Genomic DNA, 25,564 nt, shown 5'->3' with positions numbered 1-25,564 from the left:
AGCGGATGTTGGCAATTTGATCTCTGGTTCTTCTGCCTTTTCTAAAACGAGTGTAAACATTTGGAAGTTTACAGTCCATGTATTACTGAAGCCTAGCTTGAAGAATTTTGAGCATTACTTTGCTAGTGTGTGAGATAAGTACAATTGTGCAGTAGTTTGAGCATTCATTGGCATTGCCTTTCTTTGGGATTGGAATGAAAACTGAGTTTTTCCAGTCCTGTGGCCACTGCTGAGTTTTCCAAATTTACTGGCATATTGAGTGCAGCACTTTCAAGCATCATCTTTTAGGATTTGAAATAGCTCAACTGGAATTCCACCACCTCCACTAGCTTTGTTCATCGTGATGCTTCCTAAGGCCCACTTGACTTCACATTCTAGGATGTCTGGCTCTAGGTGAGTGATCACACCTGATTATCTCAATCATGAAAATCGTTTTTCTTTTTTATTTTAGTTCTTCTGTATTCTTGCCTCCTCTTCTTAATATCTTCTCCTTCTGTTAGGTCCACACCTTTTCTGTCCTTTATTGTGCCCATCTTTGGATGAAATTACGGTTCCCTTGGTATCTGTAATTTTCTTAAAGAGATCTCTAGACTTTCCCATTCTATTGTTTTCCTCTATTTCTTTGCACTGATAACTGAGGAAGGCTTTCTTATCTCTCTTTGCTATTCTTTGGAACTCTGCATTCAAATGGATATATCTTTCCTTTTCTCCTTTGCTTTTCACTTCTCTTCTTTTCACAGCTATTTGTAAGGCTTCCTCAGACAGCCATTTTGCTTTTTGCATTTTTTTTCCTTGGGGTTGGTCTTGATCCCTATCTCCCGTACAATGTCTCGAACCTCCATCCATAGTTGTTCAGGTACTCTATCAGTTCTAGTCTCTTAAGTCTCTTTCTCACTTCCACTGTATAATCGTAAGGGATTTGATTTAGGTCATACCTGAATGGTCTAGTGGTTTTCCCTATTTTCTTCAGTTTAAGTCTGAATTTGGCAATAAGGAGTTTATGATCTGAGCCACAGTCAGTTCCAAGTCTTGTTTTTGCTGACTTATAGAGCTTCTCCACCTTTGGCTGAAAAGCATATAATCAATCTGATTTTGGTGTTGACCATCTGGTGGTGATTTCATTTGTAGAGTCTTCTCTTGTGTTGTTGGAAGAGGGTGTTTGCTATGATCAGTGCGTTCTCTTGACAGAACTGTATTAGCATTTGCCCTGCTTCATTCTGTACTCCAAGGCCAAATTTGCCTGTTACTCCAGGTGTTTCTTGACTTCCTACTTTTGCATTCCAGTCCCCTATAATGAAAAGGACATCTTTTGGGGGTATTAGTTCTAGAAGGTCTTGTAGGTTTTCATTGAACCATTCAACTTCAGCTTCTTCAGCGTTACTGGTCGGGGCATAAACTTGGATTACCATGATATTGAATGGTTTGCCTGAAAACCAACAGAGATCATTCCTGGTTTTTGAGATTGCATCCAAGTACTGCATTTCAGACTCTTTTGTTGACTATGATGGCTACTTCATTTCTTCTAAAGGATTCTTTCCCACAGTAGTAGATATAATGGTCATCTGAGTTAAATTCACCCATTCCAGTCCATTTTTGTTCACTGATTCCTAAAATGTCAATAATTTATGTAACGTAAATTCCTCAGAAGTTATTGGAAACCTCTGAAGACTCTTTCAATTTTTTAATTTGTAACTGAATTGAAGCAATTCAGTTACAATATCTATTTCCAAATTGCCAGGCTAATCATTGTTTTAGGAAGGCATGGCTATAAATCTCTTTTGGAAGTACAATGAAATATGCTACAACAACAGAAAATCTGTTACAACCCCCAAAATTATATTTGGCAGACACTACAGCTGAATCTGGAAACAGAGCTATCTGAAATATCAAAGGTAACAATCGGTGTATGTTCTATTGCCTGGGTCATATACAAAGATTTTGCAGTTAATTTAAGGTTGTGTGTACTGATTTCTAAAGGGAAGAATCAGAGCTTAGTTATTTTCTTTCCGAGAGTTTGGCTTTCTTGTGTATTCTATTGTATGAGAGGGGGGAAATCTGTTTTAAATGATATTTTAATTTATGCTCATTTCCATTACAGATTCAAAAGTAATATTTTTCATGACTAAGGTCAAGAAAAAAAAATCTAAGTTCTGTGATGTATTTTAGTATAACAGTTTATCTGGTGAATATTCTTAATGTTTATAAAGGGTAATTTACCTGTCAATCCAGTACTACAGTGGCATACAAATTAGTGCCTGCAGAGAAAATATTTAAGTGAAGAAACAGCAGGAGAATTGAAGAAAAGTAGGCAGACTCCAGAAATGGTGCTATTGCATTTTGTTATTAAATAGAAACAGTTATTGAGAGTCAAAAGATGCCATATATATAATATTCCTGTTTCTTGAAATATTTGCTAGAATATTTATAGACTATGCATGTTGATATCACTATATGGTACAGAAATATATCCAAATTAAAGTAATAGTCTAAAATAATAATTTTTTTACTTTAAGACCATGACTGAATTTTCTGTTAATGACTTAGCTTCCCAACAATTTGGCCAAGTTACTATCTCTAAAATAAAAGCACCAGTACAGTTTGTCCATTCAGTTCTTGATTTTTTCCCAGTTCTTTCACAAGATGCTACTCTTTTATATGATGACATTCTAAACTTATTCCAACTTTATTCTGAAACCAGTGTAAGTGTAGCCTAGCTATCACACAAGTAGAAAATCAGTAATTAGGAGATCATCAGTTTTAGGCCCCATCTAATAATCAAAAGCATTGTCTTTTCACTCAGCAGTAATTTATAATAACTTTAAAAACACCTGGTAAAGTTTAAGTAAGATGTTATTAATTAAGGGGGGAATTCTAATTTGAATACATTTGCTTATTTCTTTTACTATTGTTGAGAATTCAAATAAAGATATATCAAATTCAAAATATACAGATATTTTTAGGAAGAATTCATTCACAGATGCCTTTAGCACCTGGAGATAGGCTCATATTATCTATATGAAGTAATATAAATATAAATAAAATACTGACATCTAAATATCTTGTGGCCCAAACATTAAAGCAATGCTTATTTTTGATTTATTAATATTTAGACCAAAATATATTTATGGTATGTGCATGCCCTCCTTTATAACATACAGTCCATCACTGAATACAGATTTTCTTCACTATTAGTTCCTAGCTACCTTTGACTTGTTAGTTTTGTCAACAACATCTGTGTTTTCCCAGGTCAGCACGTAAAAATGCATTGCAATCTTAATGCTTCTAAAGAGACCTCCTTTTCCCACTGGATCATCACTAGCATTTTGGAAGGTTGAGCAGACATTCATCCAGTGTGCAGTACTAAGCATTTCAGGAATTTACTTGCAGCTGAATCAATTATATGGTACCATGGAGAGATGTGACAATAGAGATAATCAGTCTCTCAAGGCTATAATGCATTCTTTGTATGCATGGTTACAAGTCAGGGCGTCAGAGAAGAACACTAGGGCTAACACACAAAGCACCTGCCATTACAAACACATAAAAGGATGAGGAAACGTTTCAGTATGATCTAGTAAATGGATGGTACAGCTATTTCATCAAGTTTAGATCTAATTGCTTTAGCCCTTGTCATACTAATGGCAATGCTGTTCCTGTTACTGCTGATTCAGAAACAATGCTGCAGTGTCCATTATGGCAGTCCCTCAATCTAAAATGAAACACTATCTGTGTGCTTTTATGAGATGGGTATGCAAAGTGTAGCCAGTTAGAAAACACATGGGAATCTTTCTCTCATTGTTAGGCAAATTTGAAGCATTAATAAGCTTTGAAACTCAATGAAACACACACAATGTATATTGAATCAGAAAGGTAGCAAATATGTTAAAGGAAATGACACCCATGCATTTGGGAATGCATTCCATTGTTTTGGAAAATATTTATGACTTCATTTTTGTTTGCTAATGGATACAGCTTTCTCTCTGTGGTCCATTTTACCCAGCCATAAAAGGCACTTGACAAAAGTATCAACTTAAGGAAACTAGTCAATAAGTTTATGATTTAATAATAGTCAATTTTGTATCAAAATGAATATAGGATTATAGTTCTTCCCTTAGTGTTTTTATTCACTTATTTAGCAACTGAACTAAGCATGTATGCATTCAGCATGCATGCACTTTTTTGAGTATATATTCTATACTAGGCAATGTGATGAGGACTGCATTTTTAGTCAGGGTTCACACAGGCATCCTTGCTCCTGTCTTCATAGGGGTTGTAATTAATTAGAAATTTTTGTCAACTTTTTTTTCTCAAAACATGGAGCTGAGCTTGACATAAAGACATCCTTTCTTTATGTGTGTGTGGAAATGCAGGGTACCATTTTTGTTCTGAAAATAATGTTACTGGTGACCAGAAGTATTTAACATAGATCAATCTCTGTTACTTTTGCTGCTGGGGAGACTGTCCCCCAGGATTGGAATAGTGTGGGGAGATATATTCCTAACATTTAAGTATGCTGAGTCATCAAATTTCCCTCTCCCTTGAATTCTTATGAAATAATTGTACAAATTTGTTCAGGTATACTTGAAATTTGTATAATTAGTATTTCTAGATATCTAGTTAATAATAAAACAGATAATTACTTTTATTAAAAACCAGTAGGAATTCCTTGGTGGCCTAGTGGTTAATAATCTGCCTGCTGGTGCAGGGGACGTGGGTTTGATCCTGGTTTGGGAAGATTCCACATGCCTCAGAGTAATTAAGTCTGTGGACCACAACCACAGAAGACTGTACACAGAGAGCCTGTGGTCCCCAAAAGAAGCCTCCACAATGAGATGCCTGCACACTGCAGTGAAGAGTAGTCCCCACTCTCTGCAACTAGAGAAAGTCTGCATAAAGCAGCAAAGACCCGTTGCAGCCAAAAATAAATCAATAAAATCCATAAAATGACCATAAAGAGCCATATTGCCATGGATTAAGCTAAAATTTAATTTTTGTTCTGAAATAGAAGGATCTCAGTATCCATAACATATAAATGTATATCTATTTTTATATATAATTACATATTCAATAGTCATATGATGATATTTTCTGCAATAGAACATTTTTATATTTGTATTTGAATGTGGCATTATAAGGAGTAGTATATGAGTCTTGTTTCATTGTCTCTGACTTGGTCTCAGTATAACTGAGGGAATTTTGGGAAGGGGTTAATTTCATAAAAGATTATTTTTCAATTATTAATTTGAAATTTATTTTGAGTCCCTTTTTCATAAAATGCAGAGCATTAATAATCTTGGGATAGTCTAAAGGGGGTTCAATCAGAGCCAAATAATAATTTAAAAGGATTCATTTACATTATACCAAATGAGAAAAGACAAAGTGTTAAGTCCTTACCCTCACCAAACTCTAGATATTAAATTATCTTGTTTGAGCTCTCTTGATTTTTGGTCTTGAAACACTGAAATCTAGTTTTTGAGGTATTCTCAATTAGAAAGAATTATTTAGAAAGAAACTGCTAATGCCATGTTTCTCAAATCAAGGATGTGAAAATGTTATACAACTTAATAGCCCAAAGTTTTAATCTTGATAAACTGACTCACCATGGATTATTTCTCTGGAGCATCTCTCTTGCATCTCTGGCTTATGTAAATTCTGGTCTGCTATCTGAACCAGTGATAATAACCTTTCTTCATCAGTCAACACATGAGATAAGTTTATTTTAACATTCTTCTAGTTCTAGCCCATACTTTCCCAGACTGGGGCAGGACTAGTATGAACTGTAGCTACACACTTTCCTTTCCAATTTATCCCTTCTCCATCCTTGATTAGAACTTGATACCTCTCAACTCAGGCAATTATGTCTGCCTTACCTTTGTTTATATCACTCCTGCTTGACTAATATGACCTGTCAATGATGACTTGAAAAGGAATCCCATCTCTGCCAAAACTTTGTCCAGCTTCCTTATATTGCTGATTTTCAGTTGGGTCTTGTTTATATTCAGGATGTACTGTGACTGATCAATTCTGGAACAACTGATGAAACCACATGGAAGGTCTAGGTAATATGATACTGGAGTTCAGAAGGAAGAAAACAGTATTCTAGTTGACAGTTTTATGGAGGAATGGACATGAAGTTGCATTTTGAGAGATAGGATTTGAATCTGTATAACTGGAAACTTTGGCCACCTAATGGGAATAGCTGATTCACTGGAAAAGATACTGATGCTGGAAAAGATCAGCATCATTTGAAGGCAAAAGGAGAAGAGGGGATCAGAGGATGAAATGAATAGATGGCATCACCGATTCAATGGGTATAAACTTGGGCAAACTCTGAGAGATGGTGAGGGACAGGGAAGCCTGGTGTGCTGCAGTCCATGGGATTGCGAAGAGTCAGATACAACTTGGTGACTGAACAACAACTGGAGACTTCTAATACAAAAACAAACATATCTATATCTATATAGGTAGGTAGAGATATTATCTATATGTAAACATATAGTAATATCACCTCTCACTGCAAACAACTTTAAATAGAATTTTTAGAAGGCACCTCTATGAGGCAATGGAGAAGATATTCATGACAAGAAAATGATATAGATTTACTCCATACACTTGAACATATAGAGTATCAGCAGATGTGTAGCCATTAAATCTTATTTGTGGGGAATACAGTATGTTTTCTTATAAGGCTCCTTTCTTCCAATTTGCCTAAACCCTTCTGGCTCAGGTACAAAGCGAGTAGGAAACCTAATTTCGTGGTTTGAAACCCCAGTATACAGAAGATTTATTTTGAGTTCTTGTTAAAAATTCTCAGGCCCTTCCTCCAGAGTTCTGGTTCTGGCAGCGGTTTCGATGCACATGGTTCATATATCACACCCTACTGGATGTTCTGGACTTTGGTCTCCTATGGAGACCACTTTGCTGTGGAAGCTCAGTTCTGCACTATCCCCAAGTGTTTTTCACTTCACATTGATGCCTTGCTTTCCCAGGTTCAGGCATTACCACTATGGACTCTGGGGGTTTTCTCTTGGAAATGAAAGTATTTATAACATGCATATGTTAATGTATATGTTCACCATGTTTACAACCATTCCTCAAAGCATCACACTGCTGGGCCACAAGGGACATCGACCTTGTCCTTTCATAGAACTGGACAATCCCGTGTATCCTGAGATATTTCTCTGAGCTGCCACCGCCTGAAATCTAACATTTTTGAATTGGGTAAATAAATCACTGAAAATGACAATTAAATACTAAAACTACTGTTAACAACCGTAGCCACAATCACAAATTTGTCTTAAAAATCTTCTTTTAGGACAGTGAACACCTACTGTGTTTATTAGCTTAATTAATAAGGTCACTTAAGTGACTGTAGGACCAAGTAATCTAGACTTAAAAAAAAAAAAACCTGTACTATATATATTGTATGTGTATGTGTGTGTGTGAGCGAGAGAGAGAGAGAGAGTTAGTTCTTCATAAATCTTTTCTCATCAGACTCATTTTATTCTGTGAAAGATCAACAATAGCAGAGAAAGAATAATAGATCCATCTTCTCTTTTTTCTCATCTCAATATTTGTTTCTTACTGAAATGATGAAAGTGAAAGAGGAGAGTGAAAAAGTTGGCTTAAAGCTCAACATTCAGAAAACTAAGATCATGGCATCTGGTCCCATCACTTCATGGGAAATAGATGGGGAAACAGTGTCAGACTTTATTTGTTTGGGCTCTAAAATCACTGCAGATGGTGACTGCAGCCATGAAATTAAAAGACACTTACTCCTTGGAAGGAAAGTTATGACCAACCTAGACAGCATATTGAAAAGCAGAGACATTACTTTGCCAACAAAGGTCTGTCTAGTCAAGGCTATGGTTTTTCCAGTGGTCATGTATGGATGTGAGAGTTGGACTGTGAAGAAAGCTGAGCACCAAAGAATTGATGCTTTTGAACTGTGGTGTTGGAGAAGACTCTTGAGAGTCCCTTGGATTGCAAGGAGATCCAACCAGTCCATTCTAAAGGAGATCAGTCCTGGGTGTTCTTTGGAAGGACTGATGGTGAAGCTGAAACTCCAATACTTTGGCCACCTCATGCGAAGAGTTGACTCATTGGAAAAGACCCTGATGCTGGAAGGGATTGGGGGCAGGAGGAGAAGGGGACGACAGAGGATGAGATGGCTGGATGGCATTACCGACTCGACAGACAAGAGTTTGGGTGGACTCTGGGAGTTGGTGATGGACAGGGAGGCCTGCTGCTGCTAAGTCACTTCAGTCGTGTCTGAGTCTGTGTGACCCCATAGACGGCAGCCCACCAGGCTCCCCCGTCCCTGGGATTCTCCAGGCAAGTGGGTTGCCATTTCCTTCTCCAATAAATGAAAATGAAAAGTGAAAGTGAAGTCGCTCAGTTGTGTCCGACTCTTAGCGACCCCATGGACTGCAGCCTACTAGGCTCCTCCATCCATGGTATTTTCCAGGCAAGAGTACTGGAGTGGGGTACCAAGTGTGCTGCAATTCATGGGGTCGCAAAGAGTCGGACATGACTGAGTGAACTGAACTGAAAGAATTTTTTGATATTTATTTTATATGTTTATGATGATTTTGGAAAACTGTAAGCATTGAAATATAATTCCTAGATTTAGGGTTTTATTTTGTTTTTGATTACTACCAATTTTTCACTAGTAGGAATTATGATAGAGTAAGGATGATAGAAGCAGTTCCTACCAATATTGATAGCATTTATTTAGAGGAACCTGGAGTCCATATGGCATAAAAGGGGACTTTCCTAAAACTGCGGTGTAGAACTGTGCCCCTGAAATGTCTATATTATATAAAATGTAATTTTACAATCATAATATTCTTATTCTGTGGGAAAAAAGAAAAGTTTTATTCCTGATTTACTGTGGCTGCTATATTGTAGTTTAGCTTTTTAGTTTTAGTTCAACTGAAAATTTGTGTATGAAATTTCTGAAATATTTTGGGAGCATTGCACTCAAGGGGAAAGCGAAAGGATTATGGAAATTTGGGGGGAAATGTATTGATACTTGTGGTTCTCAAGTGTAGTTCTTTATATTTCTTGTTCTTTAGTAAGTAAACAAGGGAGTATGTTTCTGAAAAAGCTTTTAAGGCAGTTTCATGACAGTTTCATGATTTTCAATGAATAAAACACCAAGTTTGGCTTTTACATGCTATAAATGATGTGTTCATTTGTGAATGTGTCCCATGGCTACCTTTTACTGAAAGGTAAGTTATTTAAGGAGTCAGAGTTACCATCCTTGGAAAAAAAAATCTAAAGCCCTAGTGCACTGTTTCTCTTAAAGAAAACACTTTTATTAGTGTCTGAAATAGCATCTTAGGATTTATATAGAACTTATAAAAAATATATGACTTTTGAACAGCAATTGAATCAGACTCTTCTCTTTTGTCCTTGAGGAGTTTTTCCTACCTTAACATAGCAGTTGTGATCTTAAAAAATGTGGTAAAAATAAATAGAGTCCTTTCCTTGCTGCAAGTCATATATTCCATTATTTTGACTTTTCATCACTTTATCACATTCAAGAGTGGAAATCTTTCTAGACTGCAAGATTTTTCATTTCTCTGAGAAATGATTACAGCTCAAAGGGAGTAAGGGAAATCTACATTTCAAAACTAATTTTGGAAATTTACAAAATGAAAAAGTGAGCAAATCTTAAAGAAAAAATTGTTTTTCATTTTCCTGGGAAGTTAAAAGTTAAACCAAATCAGTGATCATTTTTTTTTTTTTTTTGAAACATCATCACCACTTTCATACATGACTGGCATGATTAAATAATTTATTTGAGCTGGGAGAAACACCTATATTGTCAGAAATACTGCTAAAAAAGATAATTACTGAGAGAAGAGAGTTGTGGGAGTCTATCACCTGATCATGTAGCTATAGAATTCTGAAGTATTTCTGGTAGATGGACAGAAAAACCAACATATGGTAGAACTTTTTAAATTTCCCATTGAATTTTCTACGAATAAAAACAAAAAATGTATACCCTGCAAGGTCTAACAATAAAACTAATGGTAAATCTGTTGCTAAAATAGGAGAGAAATGGTCATATAGTTCAAAATCTATTATGTTGAGAACTCCGTTCAGTGGTTTAAACTTACTATGCTAAATGAAATAGAACAAAACCTGCCAGCCTTAGAAAAGTTGAAAGATTCTTGTAATCTCACTCAGTGTTCCAGATCAGAGTTTCTGTGCATCAAAGTTCCTAACTGTTATCCTATTACAGCAATATATTGTTTTTTGAAGTAGACAGAAAATTACTGGACCATTTGAAGGAGCCATCATTACAATTTGATGGAAGAAGTATTGGGTGAGGGCTTCATAATTAAGTTTTAATGATGGTGGAAAAAAAAGTGTTTTGGCAACAGACATGTTACATGTTGTAAATTTTTGTTTATCTCTTATCGTATACAATGAAAACAGGTAACGAGGTATAGAAGCAGGTCTTTTATCATCCAAGATAGGTGAATCTGCTCTGTGACTTGTAGACACAGGAAATGAGCTGCAAAGTGTGAGTCAACTTGTCCTTCATCTCTAAACACTTGCTTGTGTTTCTTTTGTACCTTTATTCTCTCAACTCTCATATGAAAATAGAGCACCCAAGGAAAAATCCATGCCTGTCGTCTGTTAGCAGACACAGGGTCAGAAAATTTTTCTCATGGTCCAAAGGAGACAGTCATTATGATGAAGAAACATTTCCTTCCAGCATTGAAGGAGAAGACAAAGCAATATGAAGTACTTGGAAAGGTAGAAACAAAAGGCATTTAATATATACAGAAACCAAATTATACAAATAGCAATACACTGCATTGAAAGCGAGACTTGTGAAGGCAGGGGAAGAAGGACTATACTTACCTTAAACTGATACTCATGATATAACTGGAATAACAATGATTCAGGGAAATTATGTTTGTTATGAGGCAGAAAAAAATTGAAATTCTCGAAGAATATAAGTAAAAAAAATTAATAATCTAAGTTACAGAAATGATAATAAGGAACTTGTGTATATTGAAGTTAAATAACGAAGTTTCAACAAGTCAAATCTAAAAATAATATAAAGAATAGATGAAAGAAACAAATGTCATGTGTCTGGCTCTGTTCTCATAAGTTTACAAAAACTGATTAATCTCACAAAACTGTATGAAGTAGCTACTGATATCATTATATTAACTTTATAAATTGAGGCATTAAAAGACTCCAAAGAGGTTGTTAATGTTAACAGAAATTCATAGAATTAGGATATTAACCCAGGTTATAGTATCATCTTCCTTCAAGAACACTCAGTTGGTAAAGATTCATTTTTATATTTAAAAATCTTATAGATGAGCAAAGAGTAGGACCATTAAAGACCTGAAAAATGTGTTATAAAATCAATGCAATGTAAAAGTATGAAAATTATCTTCTTTAAATTTTCTGAGATTTTAATTTTTCATATATTATTTTTAACCAAGTGCACACACCTATGTATATGTATGTGTACATGTTTGGATATGTACATATATATGCTTGTGTATGTGTGTGTGTATGTGTGTGAGACAGAGAGAAAGAGAGAAATGATATTTATAGGAGAAATTTAGAAAGAAAAGGCTTCCCTAGTGGCTCAGACAGTAAAGAATCTGCCTGCAATGAAGGAGACCTGGGTTCGATCCATGGGTGGGGAAGATCCCTTGGAGAAGGGCATGGCAACCCACTTCAGTATTCTTGCCTGAAGAATTCCATGGACAGAGGGATCTGGTGGGCTACAGTCTATAGGGTTGCAAAGAATCGGACACGACTGAGCAACTAACACTTTCACTTTGAAAGAGAAAGTTTCCTTATATATTTCTGTGCATCTGTGACAGGCTTTTATCTTCAATCACAAAATGGAGACTGAATAACAAAAGAAAATTGTGGTGTGAAGGTGAATAGCAGCTATGTTATAAAAGCTAATGAAAATAAATCACTGAGAATATTTATAAATCCTAAATTACTCATCGAACTTGTGAGTTGCATTTCTGACTATATAGAATTCTTAAATACATGCTTTCTTTTCTGTTAAATGTGTTTGGATTACTATAAAGTGATTGTTGCTTTAATCATGCTATTGATATTTAAAATTATTTCAGGTATTTGAGAACAAATATATTTACACAGGAAAAATTGTAAGTTAATAGAGATTGTGTGTGTCTTTGAATTATTACTGAAGAATAACATTTAACAATAATAATAACTGAAATGGGACACTTATGCTCTGAAATTTCAACAGATGTGGCTTCAAATCTTGACTCTGACATTCTTGGAGTAACTTGGTCACAGTATTTAATATTCTTGAGCCTCAGTTTTTTCTTCTGTAAAGAAGTATGATATTGTATCCCCAGTGTAAAAGTTGTAAAGATTATATATATAAACGTTTGCATGTATTAAAGATACTCTTTAATATTGTATCAGGCGTAGATGAAACAAATGCTTCTTATATATTAGATTTGAAGTGATTTATATATTAAATGCTTGGAGAAGGAAACAACAACCCACTCCAGTATTCTTGCCTGCAGAATCCTATGGACAGAGGAGCCAGATGGGCTACATAGTCCATGGGGTTACAAAGAATCGGACACGACTGAAATGACTTTACACACACATGTATTAAATGCTTACAATAATCTATTGAAATACTTTCTAATACTGCCTTTATTTTACAGATCAGAAAACTAAGGGACAGAGAAGCTAAGTAACTTGTTCAAGGTGACTTATTTAGTTAAACTGAAATCTGAATTTATTCTGTTGAGCACTTCCTTATACAGCTTTACCAGATTGTTTCTTAAATATGCAGAAGATGAGATGCTGCAGAGCTGTGAAGAACAAAGCGGTCACTTCCCTGTCCAGTCCAGCCTAACTGATCAAAGACCAGGTGGGGACAGGGGAGGACTAGTGTGAACAGGGATGAAGACTCGTGAACCAATGACCAAGTAAGCTCCCCTCAAAGCAGCCCTCTTTCAGGTTTGATGAGAACATTAATTTCTAGGATAAATATGAAATTGAATTGATTAAATTTAGCAGGAATTGATTATAACTGCCTATCTGAGTTTTTGAGATTAGTAGTTACCTGGTAACTAATTGTTATCAGACCATTAGACAATTTTGTGATGTTTATTAGGGGATTCAGTGGAGGTGAGAAAATGAATATAGAGAATAATACATTCCTTCTTAACAATTAAAAATTTATTTATTCATTTATTTTTATTGAAGTATAGTTGATTTTCACTATTGTGTTAGTTTCAGGTGTCTAGCAAAGTGATTCAGTTAAATATATACATATGGTCTTCCCTTGGGGCTCCGGTGGTAAAGAATCCACCTGCCAATGCAGGAGACTCAAGAGACACAGGTTCAGTCCCTGGGTTGGGAAGATCCCTGGAGAAGGAAATGGCAACGCACTCCAGTATTCTTGCTTGGGAAATTCCATGGACAGAGGAGCCTGGCGGGCTACAGTCCATAGCTTCACTGAGTTGGACACAACTGAGCATGCACACACACAGACATGTGTGTGTATGTTTATATATATATATATATATATATATATATGTTTCATTGAGTTAGACAAGGCTGTGGTCCGTGTGATCAGATTGGCTAGTTTTCTGTGATTATGGTTTCAGTGTATCTGCCCTCTGATGCCCTCTCATAACACCTACCTTCTTACTTGGGTTTCTCTTACCTTGGATGTGGGGTATCTCTTCATGGCTGTTGCAGCAAAGCGCAACCGCTGCTCCTTACCTTGGACGAGGGGTATCTCCTCATGGTGGGCCCTCCTGACCTTGAACGTGGAATAGCTCCTCTCGGCCCTCCCTTACCCGCGCAGCTGCTGCTCCTTGGACGTGGGGTTGCTCCTCTCGCCGCCTCCCCTGACCTCGGGGGTGTGGTAGCTCTTCTCGGCCGTTGCCCCAGACCTCGGACGTGGGGTAGCTCCTCTCGGCCACTCCTGAGCCGTTGCAGCCTGGCACTCTCGGTCGCTGCCCCTGACCTTGGGCAAGGGGTAGCTCCTTCTGCAAGCCAGGCTTCAGCAGTAGGTGAACCGTGAACTTCCAGATGTTCAAGCTGGTTTTAGAAAAGGCAGAGGAACCAGAGATCAAATTGCCAACATTCGCTGGATCATCGAAAAAGCAAGAGAGTTCCAGAAAAACATCTATTTCTGCTTTATTGACTATGCCAAAGCCTTTGACTGTGTGGATCACAATAAACTGTAGAAAATTCTGAAAGAGATGGGAATACCAGACCACCTGACCTGCCTCTTGAGAAACCTATATGCAGGTCAGGAAGCAACAGTTAGAACTGGACATGGAACAACAGACTGGTTCGAAATAGGAAAAGGAGTACGTCAAGGCTGTACATTGTCACCCTGCTTAATTAACTTCTATGCAGAGTACATCATAAGAAATGCTGGGCGGGATGAAGCACAAGCTGGAATCAAGATTGCTGGGAGAAATATCAATAACCTCAGATATGCAGATGACTCCACCCTTATGGCAGAAAGTGAAGAGGAACTAAAAAGCCTCTTGATGAAAGTGAAAGAGGAGAGTGAAAGAGTTGACTTAAACCTCAACATTCAGAAAATGAAGATCATGACTTCTGGTCCCATCACTTCATGGAAAATAGATGGGAATTTTTCGGGGCTCCAAAATCACTGCAGATGGCGATTGCAGCCATGAAATTAAAAGATGCTTACCACTTGGAAGGAAAGTTATGACCAACCTAGATAGCATATTCAAAAGCAGAGACATTACTTTGCCAACAAAGATCTGTCTAGTCAAGGCTATGGTTTTTCCAGTGGTCATGTATGGATGTGAGAGTTGGACTGTGAAGAAAGCTGAGCGCTGAAGAATTGATGCTTTTGAATTGTGGTGTTGGAGAAGACTCTTGAGAGTCCCTTGGACTGCAAGGAGATGTAACCAGTCCATCCTAAAGATCAGTCCTGGGTGTTCTTTGGAGGGACCGATGTTGAAGCTGAAACTCCAGTACTTTGGCTACCTCATGCGAAGAGTTGACTCCCTGAAAAAGACCATAATGCTGGGAGGGATTGGGGGCAGGAAGAGAAGGGGACAACAGAGGATAAGATGGCTGGATGGCATCATCGACTCAATGGACATGAGTTTGAGTGAACTCTGGGAGTTGGTGATGGACGGGGAGGCCTGGTGTGCTGTGTTTCATTAGGTCACAAAGAGTCAGACACAACTGAGTGACTGAACTGAAATATATATGTATATATATCAAATTATTTTCCATCATAGGTTATTATAGGACACTGAGTATAGTTCCTTGTGCTATATAGTAAATCCTTGTTTTTTAGCAATATTATATACAGTGGTTCTTATCTATTAATCCCATAGTTCTGGGCTTTCCTGATAGTTCAGTTGGTAAAGAATCAGCCTGCAATGCAGGAGACCCTAGTTTGATTCCTGGGTTGGGAAGATCTGCTGGAGAAGGGATAGGCTACCCACTCCAGTATTCTTGGGCTTCCCTTGTGGCTCAGCCGGTGAAGAATCTGCCTGCAATGTGGGAGACCTGGTTTCAATCCCTGGGTCAGGAAGATCCCCTGGAGAAGGGAAAGGTTACCCACTCCAGTATTCTGGCCTGGAGAATTCCATGGACTGTATAGTCCATGGGGTCACAAAGAGTTGGACAAGACTGAGCAACTTTCAAGAATCCCATACTCCTAATTTATCCCTCTTCGCTCCCTTTCCTCTTTGGTAACCATGAATTTTTTTATGTCAGTACATTCCTTTTGAAAATATTAAACCTTATTAATATTGCTTTGCCTTAATTCTATATTACAATATTAAGAATTGGGGTTGTTGTGCTTTCTTCAATTTTGTCTTTCTTTTTGTAGAAATAAGCACCTTATCTGTGATAAATAAAGCTAGCATTCTTTCAGGTTTTCTGGCAAATGGGTTCCATTTTCATAATGTTCCATTCAAGCCATTAATGAATTATTTAGTCATGTGCTCATCCCTTTGCCTTGCCACATCTCTCTCAGACACTATAAATGTTTCCCTGATAGAGACCATTATACTCTTTGACTATATCCATAATCATTACCTATATTATTCCATAATCTCTTAAAAGGAAATGTTAGAAAATAAGAATCTTCGAGTTTGGAGAACACTCAACCAGATGTGGGTGCAGAAGGTGTCAAGTTAAGGCATTCTTTATATGTCACCGCTGGTGTCTAATGTGATATATCTGTTCTCAGTGATAATGCCAGGGCAACTAGTGTATTACTTGCTGTCCGAGCACAAAGGTATTTGTTGTTTTTCAGTGATAAAAATGTTGAACCATTCTGACTGGCGTGAAATGGTACCTCATAGTGGTTTTGATTCGCATTTCTCTGATAATGAGTGATGTTGAGCATCTTTTCATGTGTTTGTTAGCTATCTGTATGTCTTCTTTGGAGAAATGTCTATTTAGTTCTTTGGCCCATTTTTTGATTGGGTCATTTATTTTTCTGGAATTGAGCTGTAGGAGTTGCTTGTATATTTTTGAGATTAGTTGTTTGTCAGTTGCTTCATTTGCTATGGTACCATTTCACACCAGTCAGAATGGCTGCGATCCAAAAGTCTACAAGCAATAAATGCTGGAGAGGGGGTGGAGAAAAGGGAACCCTCTTACACTGTTGGTGGGAATGCAAACTAGTACAGCCACTATGGAGAACAGTGTGGAGATTCCTTAAAAAACTGGAGACAGAACTGCCTTATGATCCAGCAATCCCACTGCTGGGCATACACACTGAGGAAACCAGAAGGGAAAGAGACACATGTACCCCAATGTTCATCGCAGCACTGTTTATAATAGCCAGGACATGGAAGCAACCTAGATGTCCATCAGCAGATGAATGGATAAGAAAGCTATGGTACATATACACGATGGAGTATTACTCAGCCATTAAAAAGAAAACATTTGAATCAGTTCTAATGAGGTGGATGAAACTGGAGCCTATTATACAAAGTGAAGTAAGCCAGAAAGAAAAACACCAATACAGTATACTAATACATATATATGGAATTTAGAAAGATGGTAACAATAACCCTGTGTACGAGACAGCAAAAGAGACACTGATGTATAGAACAGTCTTATGGACTCTGTGGGAGAGGGAGAGGGTGGGAAGATTTGGGAGAATGGCATTGAAACATGTAAAATATCATGTATGAAATGAGTTGCCAGTCCAGGTTCAATGCATGATACTGGATGCTTGGGGCTAGTGCACTGGGACGACCCAGAGGGATGGTATGGGGAGGGAGGAGGGAGGAGGGTTCAGGATGGGGAGCACATGTATACCTGTGGTGGATTCATTTTGATATTTGGCAAAACTAATACAATTATGTAAAGTTTAAAAATAAAATAAAATTAAAAAAAATAAACTTATGCTTCAAAAAAAAATGAGTTCATATGTAAAAAAAAAAAAAATGAATACATTTGAATCAGTTCTAATGAGGTGGATGAAACTGGAGCCTATTATACAAAGTGAAGTAAGCCAGAAAGAAAAACACTCATACAGTATACTAACGCATATATATGGAATTTAGAAAGATGGTAACAATAACCCTGTATACGAGACAGCAAAAGAGACACTGATGTATAGAACAGTCTTATGGACTCTGTGGGAGAGGGAGAGGGTGGGAAGATTTGGGAGAATGGCATTGAAACATGTATAATATCATGTATGAAACGAGTCACCAGTCCAGGTTCAATGCACGATACAGGATGCTTGGGGCTGGTGCACTGGGAGGACCCAGAGGGATGATATGGGGAGGGAGGAGGGAGGCGGGTTCAGGCTTGGGAACACATGTATACCTGTGGTGGATTCATTTCGATATATGGCAAAACCAATACAATATTGTAAAGTTTAAAAATAAAATACAATAAAAAAATGTTGAACCAAACTGCAGTCATTGATAAGGTGTCAATTTATAATTAATATTGATCACCTGGCATTAGTACATTAAGGATTGTTAGCTGCTTACAATAAAATAATAAAGTTACACCTGTCACAAATGAACATGACTTTGACAGATCAATAAAAATAAGGTTTTACAAAGCAGATGTTTATAATTTGAAAGAGATGTGACTACTTGACAATGATACTCTTAGCTGATTTACCCCCACCTGGCTACTTCCCTAACTCTATAGCTGCAGCTGTTTTATTAAATATAATGTGAGGCAAATAAGTAATTTATTTTTTATTTTTTTGGCTGCGTACAAAGTGTACAGTGGGATGGTATTTCCTTTACCAGAAACTGAATCTGGACCCTCAGCAGTGAAAGCTCAAAGTCCTAAACACTGGACCACCAGGAAATTTCCCAATTTTAAAATTTCTTCTTAAAATTAAAGGAAAATTAAAACATGAAATATAGCTTGCCCTCTCTATCTGTGGGTTCCTCACTTGAAGATTCAACCAACCTTGGATTGAAAATAGTCAAAAATTCCAGAAAGTTCTGAAAAGTAAAACTTGAAGTTGCTGCATGTTGTTAATTATTTATATACCATTTACATTGCAATTACAACTATTTACATAGCATTTATATTGTTTTGGTACTGTAAGAAATATAGAGATGCAGTTGCCAGTGGAGAGAGGAGTGGGAGAGGGTTGGATTGGGAGTTTGGGATTAGCAGATGTAAAAGGTCCTAGTGTATACAGGGAACAATAATCATATCATGTGATAAACCATTATGGAACAGAATATGAAAAAATGTATTTACTTATATATGTATAACTGAGTCACTTTGCTGTATAGCAGTAATTAACACAACATTGTTATTCAACTATCTTTCAATGAAAAATAAATTATAAAAGAAATATAGAGATAATTCAAAATGTACAGGAGGATGTGTGTAGGTTATATGCAAATACGACAGCATTTTAAATAAGAGACTTGAGCACCCTCAGAGTTTTGGTATCCAAGGATGGTCCTGGAACCATTCCTCAACAGACTGTCTTCACCATTAATATTCACACAATATTATAAATTTAAGTACAGAGAAAATCTGGATGAATAAACCATATGTGTGTTTGTGTGTATGTTTGTGGGTGTGTATTTATTAGTTTGTGTACATTTACATACTTTCAATTACTATTTACTAGGTGCCTGTTTTTGCCAAACTCTGCTCTTGGTGCTGAGGATACATCAGTGAATACAAATACCTTCCTTATGGAGCTCACATCTTAATGGATGTAAAGTCCGCACATTCAGTGAATAAGTAGAGTGCATATTATATTAGAAACTAATAAAAGTTATGGAATATAAAGTGGAGTGGCAGAAACAAAATTATGAACACATTGTGTGTTGTGAGGTTGCAATTTTTAAATAGAGCAGAACTAGGGGACTTCATTAGCTGTTGACATTTGAGGAATTATTTCAAGAAGATAAAAGGAATGAGACTTATGGATAAATGGGAGAATGTGCTCCAGGCAAAAGAAAAGCCAATTTAAAGACAACAAAGTGCTTGATTATTTACTGAATATTTGGAAAATGAAAATGAAATGAAATGAAATGAAAATGAAGGGCCAAAGTATCAAAAGCAGTTGGGCACTGGAGAGTGTAGTATGAGCTAAGATATATGTGAAGGGCTATAACTCACCATTTTATCAAAATGTTTGAAAGGACATAAGTATGGGTGCTATGAAGAACAGGAATTCTCCCCACAGTCTTCAGAGTTTGCTTTAATACTTTTAGTTAGAGGGCATCCTGTTCGGTAAAAGAGCACTTTCGATTTGTTGGTTACTAAGAATGTTTGTCACCAGCCAGAATATCTCCTCATAACTTTTACCACCAGATGTAGTTTTCTAACATCAAAATTACCCATCAGAAAAATACACCTTTTTCTTATGCCTGCCCTTCACATAATGATGGCATTTATCATGCTTTTGTTTTCCATAAGTATGATTCTTAAACCAAATTATTTTTAATTCATCCAAATATTTTTTTAATTTCTTTCTTTTTTTATTTATTTTATTTTATTTTTTAACTTTACAATATTGTATTGATTTTGCCATATATCAACATGAATCTGCCACAGGTATACACTTGTTCCCCATCCTGAACCCTCCTCCTTCCTCCCTCCCCATACCATCCCTTTGGGTCGTCCCAGTGCACCAGCCCCACGCATTTTTGACCTTCACTGAGCGAAATCACCTCCTCCAGAAGCCTTATGTTTTGTTTGAATCAGGAATCAAGGACCTTACACCAAAGATTTAAATATTGTAACAGTGGTGGAGAATGAAATGTGACTTCTCTTTTTCTGAAAATCTCATTTTTATTAATATTTTTAGCCATTCTACTGTACATATTGTATGTGGTAGCTGAGCTTTTATGGAAACATATTGCAAATCAGGTAGATGTCTCCAATTGTTATCTATAGTCCCAAATTTTGCAGCTCAGAGCAGGAGTATTTGTTCATATGAAGTATATTTTTCTATTTACCATATTATAGTAATTTTAGTATTATTTGTGGGATCAAGTATGTTACTTAGCTATTTAGAATTTTCATCATTAACAAGATTGATATACAGTCTTATATATCTTCAGCCTAGTCATTGATTAAATATTGAGCATAGTCAATGAAAGATACGTGTAACTTATTACTACTAGACAATCACTCCAGATTAACTTTCATACAATGATTATCAAACTATAGGGTTGTATTTTTCAATCACTAATAAATTCATATTATTTTATTGGTAAAATTAATAACTTTGTTTTTTAATATTTTTGAAAATTTAAATTGGATTAATTTTCTCTGTTACTTCCAAGGGTGAATTTGGTGGGAGGAGGAGTATCACAAATTCTTATATGCCAAATTTATTGCAATTTAATTCATATTTCATAAAGTTCTAAAAAGTATACACATTGATGGTTAGTACGTTTACAGAGTTGTACACCCATCACCACAATGAATCTTGTAACATTTTTATCACCTCAGAAAGAAATCCCACTCAAATTAGTAATTTCTAACTCATTCATCCCTAGTTCTCTAGCCCAAACAAATCCACTTCCCATCTCTGGGCTTCTTTCACTTAATATTCTGTTTTCAAGGTTAATCCATCTTGTAGCACGTGTAGGTACTTCATTCTTTTTTATTGCTGAGTAACATTCCATTGCGTCCATATATCATATTTTATTCATCAATTAATGGATATTGGGTTGTTTCCAATGTTAGGCTATTACGAATAACCTAGCGAGGATCTTTTATGAACAAGTTTTTATTTGGATGTAAATTCTCATTTCTCTTGTGTATGCACACAAGATTGGAAGGTTTCTGGTGACTGTGTACTGTGTGTGGAATTGTCAAACTCTTTCCCAAAGTGGCTGGATTACTTTGCACTTCCATGAGAAGTGGATGACTGTTCCAACTTACCTATATTGTCACCGTTACTGTCATTTTGATGTTAGCCATCCTGCTGAGTACAAAGTGATATCTCACTGTGGTTTTGCCTTTCTATGATAGCTAATGATGTTGAACATCTTTTCATATCTTTATTGGTCACTTGTATACCTTCTTGCAGAAAGTCTATTCAGATACTTGCCCAATTTTTGGATCTGTTGTCAGTGGTTCAGCTCTCTTACAATGACACCTCTCCTGTATGGCTAGCATGCTTTGTTGGGTGGGGATATAGCCTCTGGTCTTCACAGCTTGCCTTTCTTCATGTTGAATCTCTGCCCTATGAGCAAATAGGTGTGAGGGCAATAGAGACCCTAGTATTCTCAGCTTACCATATCTGGTGTAGATACTTTGCCCTAAATGTGGGGTCTTTGTGGAAGAAATAAGACCTCCACATTTTGGTTGCACTTCCTTGAAGTTTAGTCTCAATAACACAGAGGTGGGAGCAGTGTGAAATGCTGGTCACATGTACTCCCAGGGAGATGCCTGTAGTCCTCATCTGGGAGCAGGAACAGGAGCCATCATCTTCTTGAATGGGTGAAGCAAGATGGAGTGAAGGGAGCAGATTATGGCTCAAGTGCCACAGATACTTTTCTTACTGAGATGTACTCAATATTCTTAAATAAATGTTTATTCATTTGCTAAATGCCCTGATAACCTTTTTAAAAAATTAATTTATTGATTTTAATTGGAGGCTAATTACTTTAAAATATTGTGGTGGTTTTTGCCATACATTGACATGAATCAGCCATGGGGGTACATGTGTCCCCAATCCTGTACCCCCCTCCCATCTCCCTCTGCATCCTATCCCTCAGGGTCATCCCAGTGCACCAGCCCTGAGCACCCTGTCTCATGCATCGAACCTGGACTGGCAATCTATTTCACATATGATAATATACATGTTTCAATGCTGTTCTCTCAAATCACCCCACCCTCATCTTCTCCCACAGAGTCCAAAAGCCTGTTCTTTACATCTGTGTCTCTTTTGCTGTCTCACATACAGGGTTATTGTTACCTTCTTTCTAAATTCCATATATATGCATTAATATACTGTATTTTCCAGTGGTCATGTATGGATGTGAGAGTTGGACTGTGAAGAAAGCTGAGCGCTGAAGAATTGATGCTTTTGAACTGTGGTGTTGGAGAAGACTCTTGAGAGTACCTTGGACTGCAAGGAGATGCAACCAGTCCATTCTGAAGGAGATCAGCCCTGGGATTTCTTTGGAAGGAATGATGCTAAAGCTGAAACTCAAATACTTTGGCCACCTCATGTGAAGAGTTGACTCGTTGGAAAAGACTCTGATGCTGGGAGGGATTGGGGACAGGAGGAGAAGGGGATGACAGAGGATGAGATGGCTGGATGGCATCACTGACTTGATGGACGTGAGTCTGAGTGAACTCCGGGAGTTTGTGATGGACAGGGAGGCCTGGCGTGCTGCGATTCATGGGGTGGCAAAGAGTCAGACACGACTGAGTGGCTGAACTGAACTGATACTGTGTTGATGTTTTTCTTTCTGACTTACTTCACTCTGTATAATAAACTCCAGTTTCATCCACCTCATTAGAACTGATTCAAATGCATTCTTTTTAATAGCTGAGTAATATTCCATTTTGTATATGTACCATGACTTTCTTATCCATTCGTCTGCTGATGGACATCTAGGTTGTTTCCATGTCCTGGCTATTACAAACAGTGCTGCGATGAACATTGGGGTACACGTGTTTCTTTCAATTCTGGTTTCCTCAGTGTGTATGCCCAGCAGTGGGATTGCTGGGTCATATGGCAGTTCTGTTTCCAGTTTTTTAAGGAATCTCCACACTGTTCTCCATAGTAGCTGTACTAGTTTGCATTCCCACCAACAGTGTAAGAGGGTTCCCTTTTCTCCGTACCCTCTCCAGCATTTATTGTTTGTCAGCTTTTTGATAGCAGCCATTCTGACTGGTGTGAAATGGTACCTCATTGTGGTTTTGATTTGCATTTCTCTGACAATGAGTGATGTTGAGCATCTTTTCCTATGTTTGTTAGCCATCTGTATGTCTTCTTTGGAGAGATGTCTGTTTAGTTCTTTGGCCCATTTTTTGATTGGGTCATTTATTTTTCTGGATTTGGGCTTCATGAGCTACTTGTATATTTTTGAGATTAATTATTTGTCAGTTGCTTCATTTGCTATTATTTTCTCCCATTCTGAAGACTGTCTTTTCATCTTGCTTATAGTTTCCTTCGTTGTACAAAAGCTTTTAAGTTTAATTAGGTTCAATTTGTTTATTTTAGCTTTTATTTCCATTAGTCTGGGAGGTGGGTCATAGAGGATCCTGCTATGATTTATGTCAAAGAGTGTTTTGCCTATGTTTTCCTCTAGGAGTTTTATAGTTCGTGGTCTTACATGTAGATCTTTAATCCATTTTGAGTTTACTTTTGTGTATGGTGTTAGAAAGTGTTCTAGTTTCATTCTTTTACAAGTGGTTGACCAGTTTTCCCAGCACCACTTGTTAAAGAGATTGTTTTTTCTCCATTGTATATTCTTGCCTCCTTTGTCAAAGATAATGTGTCTATATTATAGCCTTTTCTGGAGATTTTAAGTGGTTGCTTTTTAAAGTAATTTTTTCACTCTTTTTGTTTGTGTGTGTGTGTACTGGGGAACATGTCTGCAGAGATCCTCATGCCCACTCCAAAAGTAGATCCTACTACTATATTTTAGCTTGTGGGAGAGGAAAAGAACTCCTCCAAATTCCTTCCTCAAAATGTATAATCAGCTGGAGAATTTTTCAGAGGCTGATATTTTTACTAGTAGTTTATGAAGTTCATGCTTTTAAAAAAATTAGAAAGATATTTGGATGTCTCTGACCATTGGTATATCTATTTTCCATGTCTTTCTAAAAGTATTGAATGCTTTAGGAAGGATAATTTCAATGTAAATTGGGGTTTCCTCTTGAAATCATGGCAATCTTTGATAAAATTGCAAGGAGTTTTGTTTGTTCACCAGGATCACTGGAAGTAGGGTTCTGCAGAAGTTTCACTGTAATATATTCAAGGTAGTCATTTATGCCCTTTCACTTCTGAGTCTCTGTAGCACCTGTAGTAAAAACTGTGGTTGGTTCTATTTGTGTTATAATAGAAAATATTGAGCTTCAATATATTATAGCTGTGCTGTTATGTTTTGAGATGCTCTGGAAGCTGTATTGGTTTAATAATAACAGTTATACTTGCACAATAACTGAAACACTGGACCTTAGCTTGATAATGCACTTCATATGTAAGTCTATCCCACTGGTGTTTGCACCCTAGCACAACTCTCTCTTAAATGAACAGAAATAAATGTATTTGTTCCAGGTTCACACACTGTAAATCATCATATACAATGGATACATCACCCTTTCTGTCTCTTGATTTCTTTTAATTTTAGGTTAGAAATGTTGACTTTTTAATGAGATTACCATCTTACTTTGAAAGGTAGGGGATTAATTGAGAATAATTTGGCTTGGCTTTTATTTACTATTTTAAGATTAGACTTTCAAGAAGTTATCTTGAGTACTTTTGTATTTATTGAAATACATTACTTTACAATTTACGTGGAAATAACTGTCCTACATAATTATCTTGTCTTTAGGATGAAGTATCAATTTTTCCAAATGGACATGTGGACATGTTTTGTAGTATGTTGTTATTTTTATGTCCTCTAAGATAATAGCTCTGTGTTTAACTGTAAGAAGAACTCACTAGTTACTTTAGAGAGAATTCACAAAATTAATTTGAACAGGTTGAAAGTTATACTTATGGTGTTCTATGTTTTAGGTAAATAGATAGCTAGGCTGTGGCTTTTTTTTTGTTTTTCCTATTATTACCATGGACAGAGACAAGTATCAGAAGCTAACATTTATTCATAGGATAATTATTTTGAAGAAAAGTAACATAGTTCTAAAAATTGAAAGCTTAGAGTCCCTTTCTCCCACTGAGCAGTGATCCCAAAAAATACAATATGGAGAGTTGGACCAAACATTTGTGATTAATACCAAGCTGATATGGAGTTTGTTTTTCTTCATAGAAACCTTTAATAACTATCACATGGAGTTGAGAGTCTTAAATATGGTCAAATTTTTTCAATAAATTACTAAATGTAGTAAGTTGGATTCCTGA

Source organism: Bos indicus, chromosome 17 (assembly GCF_029378745.1).
Source record: "Bos indicus isolate NIAB-ARS_2022 breed Sahiwal x Tharparkar chromosome 17, NIAB-ARS_B.indTharparkar_mat_pri_1.0, whole genome shotgun sequence".
Classification (NCBI taxonomy): domain Eukaryota; kingdom Metazoa; phylum Chordata; class Mammalia; order Artiodactyla; family Bovidae; genus Bos; species Bos indicus.
This window is presented reverse-complemented; position numbering follows the sequence as displayed.